Source organism: Tiliqua scincoides, chromosome 9 (assembly GCF_035046505.1).
Source record: "Tiliqua scincoides isolate rTilSci1 chromosome 9, rTilSci1.hap2, whole genome shotgun sequence".
Classification (NCBI taxonomy): Eukaryota; Metazoa; Chordata; class Lepidosauria; order Squamata; family Scincidae; genus Tiliqua; species Tiliqua scincoides.
The window spans coordinates 32,282,096-32,287,812 of record NC_089829.1 but is presented as its reverse complement, the minus strand read 5'-3'; the positions used below and the strand labels follow the sequence as shown (position 1 = coordinate 32,287,812).

General features: G+C 45.9%; 1 pseudogene; it reads left to right on the top strand.

Annotated features, from left to right (window-relative positions):
• Window positions 1-5,127: 5,127 nt before the first annotated feature.
• Window positions 5,128-5,247, top strand: LOC136661008 (5S ribosomal RNA; annotated as a pseudogene).
• The last annotated feature ends 470 nt before the right edge of the window (window positions 5,248-5,717 follow it).

Sequence of the window (5,717 nt, the reverse complement as noted above, 5' to 3'; positions counted from 1 at the left end):
CTTCTTGGAGTTAAAGATAGCTTTAAAGACCCACTTCTAGGTTTCTGGACCAACAGTGGAGGAGCAAGACACCTGGAAGAGGGTCTTTCTTTAAAGCTATTTTTCCACTGATTTGGTGTCCATGGATTTTTTTCATTCACTGGGGGTTCTGGAATGGAACCCCAGGGGATAACAAGGCACAACCTGTACTCTGTTTTTCAGCCGATTTTGAGCGATATAGTGGAGAAAATAAATGGTTCATAGCACAGCATGACCCTCTTAGCTACATGCACCAGAACAGAGAGCATGATTTATTGTTCCTACAAATGTCAGTGACGTTCCTTTCAGCTTGAACCCAGAAATGAACATGATGGCTCAAAAACAACAACAACAACAAAAAACCTCCAAAGGAGATAAGAACTTCCAGAGGTCCTACAGTGCACTCCCAATCTTGCACTTGGAAGTCTTTGCACTCCACTACAGGGCTCCAAACTCTCAAACACCCCCTTTCATCATCCTTCTGACAGAGGAACAGCAATGCTGAATGCTGAAGGGGGTTCCTTCCCTTCCCCCAGTAGCTCTGGCATGTGTACAGAAGTGTACACATGTGTACATGTAGCCAGAAGTGAAACATAGGATGAAAGGAGGATTATTAATCCTCTTTCATTCTCTCTGTTATTCTCACCTGACCTGCTGAGTCTTCAGTGAGTCGAGAAGGGAGGACCCGTGCTGGTGGGAGTTATAGCTTTTGCAAGGGACATTTTGCAGGAGACTTTGCAAAGGCTACAACTCCCGAAAGTCGCTAAGGTCCCAATCCTATCCAACTTTCCAGCTCCGATTCAGTCGCAATGCTGCCTCAAGGTATGGGAACAATTGTTCCCATACCTTGAGGAGGCCTCTGTGACTGCCTTCCCACCACAGGATGTAGTGCACGCCCCATTGACGCAGCTGCACCAGCACTGGAAAATTGGATAGGATTGGGCCCTAAGCCTCTCTTCTTTACATTCTGAGGATTCAGAGGACCTTACTCCTGTACATCCATACAGGGAAACAGCAGGAAAATAAGAAATCTCCCTTCTTCCCCAGAGGTGAGGAAAGGGCTTGAAGAGCTAGATTTTTCTGGGCCCAAAAGAATCAGATTATCATAGACAAGCCTTTGGGGGTAAGCAAGAGAGAGCTCCCCGATCCCTTCTTTTAGACTTGCTGGTGCTATTTAATCCATTTGTAGTCCACCTTTCTTTCATGATAGAGCTTAAAGTGGTTGTCTGTATGGCTCTCAGGTGATCTCGGTTTTCTATTCTAACCTTACTAATATTGGCATGTAGCATGAGAATATAACATGGCATACAGTGTTTTTGCATTGAATGAGATGGAAGGTACAGAAAAGATGTGTGCTTTCTTGAGGAATGCTCTGACATACTCTGCAACCCCTAAGGGCTTTTCTCAACTAATGAGGTCAACACATGAATATTTGTTTTGCAGAAATTACTAAAATGAAGCACACTGAAGATGGAAATGTCTAGGCCAGCCATTTTCAACCGCTGTGCCGTGGCACACTAGTGTGCAGTGAATGGTCTGCAGGTGTGCCACGGGAGTTTGGGGAAGTGTCATTATCAGTAGGGCCATTGGGGGAATGTGAGCCCCCACCAACACCATGGTATGTCTTGTCAATTGTCAAAAGACTGATGGTGTGCCTTGACAATTTTAGTACCTTGTCATTGAGCAGTGAGACAAAAAAGGTTGAAAATCATTGCTCTAGACCAGGGGTGCTCACACTTTTTTGGCTCGAGAGCTACTTTGAAACCCAGCAAGGCCCGGAGATCTACCAGGGGGGAAGGAAGCGTCTGACAGACACCCCTTTTAATGTATGGAGCCCCTGCTGGAGTCTAGTCAGTTTCGTCAGTTTTGTTGCTGCATGCCTGAAGAGCAGCTAAAGTGTCAGTTTCAGTGTCAGTTTAGTGTCAGCTAAATATGTCAGTTTCGTCTAGTCACTAGACGAAACTGACATATTAACAGTTTGGAGAGACAGGGCTCCGCAATCTACTCATTTTGCCTCACGGTCTACCTGTAGATCGTGATCCACCTATTGAGCACCCCTGCTCTAGACCATATTTGGAAGGATCTGCATTTTGATAGCGCTAGGATGCAATGGTTGTATTGTTGTTGCTGTCTTTTTTCCTTTCAGGCTTAAAGCTTTCTCAAGCAGAGAGTCCTCTCCCCCACACACAGCATGGGAATTAAAAAAAAAAAAAGAGCTGTATCTAAACTACCTTACTAAATTCCACCAGGCTCATTGAACTGTCGTATTGCGGGAGCTATTTTTCCTGTCAGAACAATAAAAGCTTGATCTCAATATGCCTTGCAGCGGGAGGGGGTCAGCTTCTTGCTGTACAAAAATCTATGGTGAAAGTTTGCCCTGTGACCGCCTGCAAAGCTAGAGAGAGATTTGACTTAAGAGAAAGAATTTCCATTCATGATACAGACTGGGAAGTCAATCTCTAGATAAACTGGTGTCTGTGACACATCTCACTAGGTTCCGGAATGTTTAGTTAAAATGTGGGAACTGTGGTCATGCAGCCTGACCCTATTATCCCCTTTTGGGTGGTTGCAGGAGCCATGCGAACAACCTTGTCAGATCAGACCAGGGCCACCTAATCCAGCATTTCCCACAGTGGCCAAGATTCATGTAGATGCCTCTACAAGTGGAAGATGAAAGGCACACACCTCTCCCACTTTTCCTTCCCTGCAGCTGGTATTCTTAAGCATACTACTTACATGTTTTAACAAAAAAAAAACCTTGCTTGAAGATAGTGATCTTGAAAGCTCATTACAGAAGACAAATCTCCTAGATCTGCCGTGCTAAACTTGGTAACGAATTCCAAAGGTTGTTGGCCATCACCAAAAATGACCATTCAGTGGTGGTCATTAGCCTCAGGCAGTGGCTCTAGAACTATGCATCACAGCAACCAAAAGCACTGCTGCAAACTCACAGGGGTGCTGTGGGATGTCACTGCCAGCCTCTGCTTGCTGGCTGTCCCTGGCGCCGCCATCTTGAATTGCATGACACTACACAAAATCTTATGTGATACAGGATGACAGTGCCTGAGAAAGCTGGACACTGCCATCTTGAATTGCATATGCTCACAGGGTTCAAGATAGCAGTGCCACGACAGGTCTCTATGACTGCAGGACACAGTGACTAAGAGAACCTCAGGGATAATGGAACTACCAAGAGGGTTTTGTTCCCAGACAACCTCTATGCAACCACAAATATGCTTGGCGCAACTAAGACTCAATGGCAGCATCACTCTGGAGACTCCAGGCATGTGCACCATTTTCTAACGAGAACTAGAGGTGCCCTTAGGTCATACTAGGCCTCAGTGTATAGATCAGAACTAGAACTCACTAGAAATCACTGGGTCCTACATCCAATAATCAGTCTGCCCCAACCAGAATCAGATCATCTGGCCCAGAGTCCAACCAAGGCAGAACTTGATCCATCCTTCCTAACCTTTTAACCTACGTAACACAGGGCATAATCTGAAGGTGCCCATGGGCTGATGCAAGTCCCTTGTGCCGGCTCAGGAGGGTCACAAATGTGCCTCAGGAGGAAGCTGCATCGTGCATGGAGATGCGCTGGCACACAGAGGCTGAATCCTGCCTCCGTGGCAGCTTCCTCCAAGTACTTTGTGTTGGCTTGAATCTGCTGTTGGCCCTGGGGGCGGGCGGGTGGGTGAGGAGCAGGAGGCAGAGCTGGGATCCAGCAGTTATGCCGGATCTCAACCCCTGGGGAGAACCGAGCTGCTTCAAGCCACTCTGCTCTCCTCAAACGTGCACCACCTCAAGAGGTGGTGCAAGTCCAAGGTGACCCATAGGGGCCAGCAGCCCTTACCCAGAAATGTTTCCCCTTTCCTCTGGCTGAGTTGCTTATGGCCACTATCCTGCACTGGGCACAGCGCAAGCCTCCTAGCTTGCCTGTTCCAATGTAGGATAGGACTGTGCCCACAGACTTGGATCCACAGGCAGACTTGGGATCCACAGGCAATTTGTAAGGCTAAAGACAGCCCCCTGTATTTCCATCTTACTTTCTTTTTAACTCAGCCAGAGTAGACTGCTTTGAGAATTGAGAGTCTCCTTTGCATTAAATGCACTAAGATTCCTCAGCTAAGCAGGCAAGTGGGATTTGTCCCTCCAACATTAAATAGAAGTCATCCAGAAAGCAACTTCTAGCCATGATAAGTGTATCTGGGCAGAATGGTGCTTTTCTCCATCACCATAAATCACGATGAAATCTTGGAGTCCTAATGTCTGATTATATTCATCCCTTCCCTATGATAACAGCCAGGAAATGTCTTCCATTTTTAATTGCTAACATTTAGTCAATAGCTTAAGCACCAGCGAAATGATATCTTCTTCTTGTTTAAAGTATTTAATTGTTGGCAATACATTTCTTTTCAAGAGACAGGAGAAGTATTGCTGGAGTTCATCCCTGAGCCACAGCTGAGGCTGAATTTGAAGAGTGAAGAAGCTGTAAAACCCAAAAAGGTCAAGGATGACATTCCTCGATTTCAGCTGTCAAATCAAGGGAATGTTAACAAAATGAGGGACTCTTATGAAAAGCTAATTTTCTGCATGTATTTGGTCTGGATTCCAAATACCAGCCTATGCCTGATCCATGAGAGGAAGCCAATGTTATCTAACGACTAAGAAAATAACCTAGGAAGTCCCAGGTTCAAATGTTACCTTTAACTAAAACTTTAGTAGATGAATGTATGAATTTTGTGAAGCTTTGTTGTTTAACTACAGTGGGCCCTTAGTATCCACGGGGGATCCATTTCAGGACCACCTGCAGATACCGACTTCGGTGGGTAATCGAATCCACGGAAAGATCTCACAAGTCTGGAAGGCACTTCTGGGTGCATTCGGAGGTCCTCTGAGGCCCTGCTTATCTGAGGACTTTCATCTGCGGCTTTGAATATATGCAGGTATATTAAAATCCACAGGTGTCAAACCAGCAGAAAAGGAGGGCCCACTATAGTGAGTTTATCAGACTCATGAATTCATCTAGTGAGTGCATCAGATGCATTATGAGTTGCGGACCATAAAAGCTTGTGCTGAAATAAATTATTAGTCTTTAAGGTGACACTTTACTGCAACAACTGTTACCCTGCACATGCCCAATCTCGTCTGATCTTGGAAGCTAAGCAGGGTCAGGCCTGGTTAGTACTTGGATGGGAGACCGCCTGGGAATACCGGGTGCTGTAGGCTTATACCATAGTCTTTCGAGACTGAAGGTTGCCAACCAATTACTGCAACAAGCTAAGGGTGCAATCCTAACCTACTTTCCAGCACCAACATAAGGGTAACGCAACTTCGAGGCAAGGAACAAACATTGCCATGCCTTGAAGAGGCCTCTGTGACTGCCCCCCAACTGCAGGATGCAGCACTCGTTCCACTGGCACAGCTATGCCAGGGCTGGAAAGTTGGTTAGGATTGCGCCCTAAGATGGTCATCCCTCCGGAAGTGAGTATATATGAGGCTGCTCTTTGAAACAAGTATCAGCTGATGCAAAATGCAACTGGCCAAACATCGATGACAAAAGCTCATTGTGAGCATTTTATGCATACATTGCTCAGCTTACATGACTCCCCAAATGCTTCTGAGCTCAATTCAAGGTACTGGTTTGGATCTTTAAAGACTGAAATGGTGTAGGGCCTGTCTAAATGAAGGACTGTTTC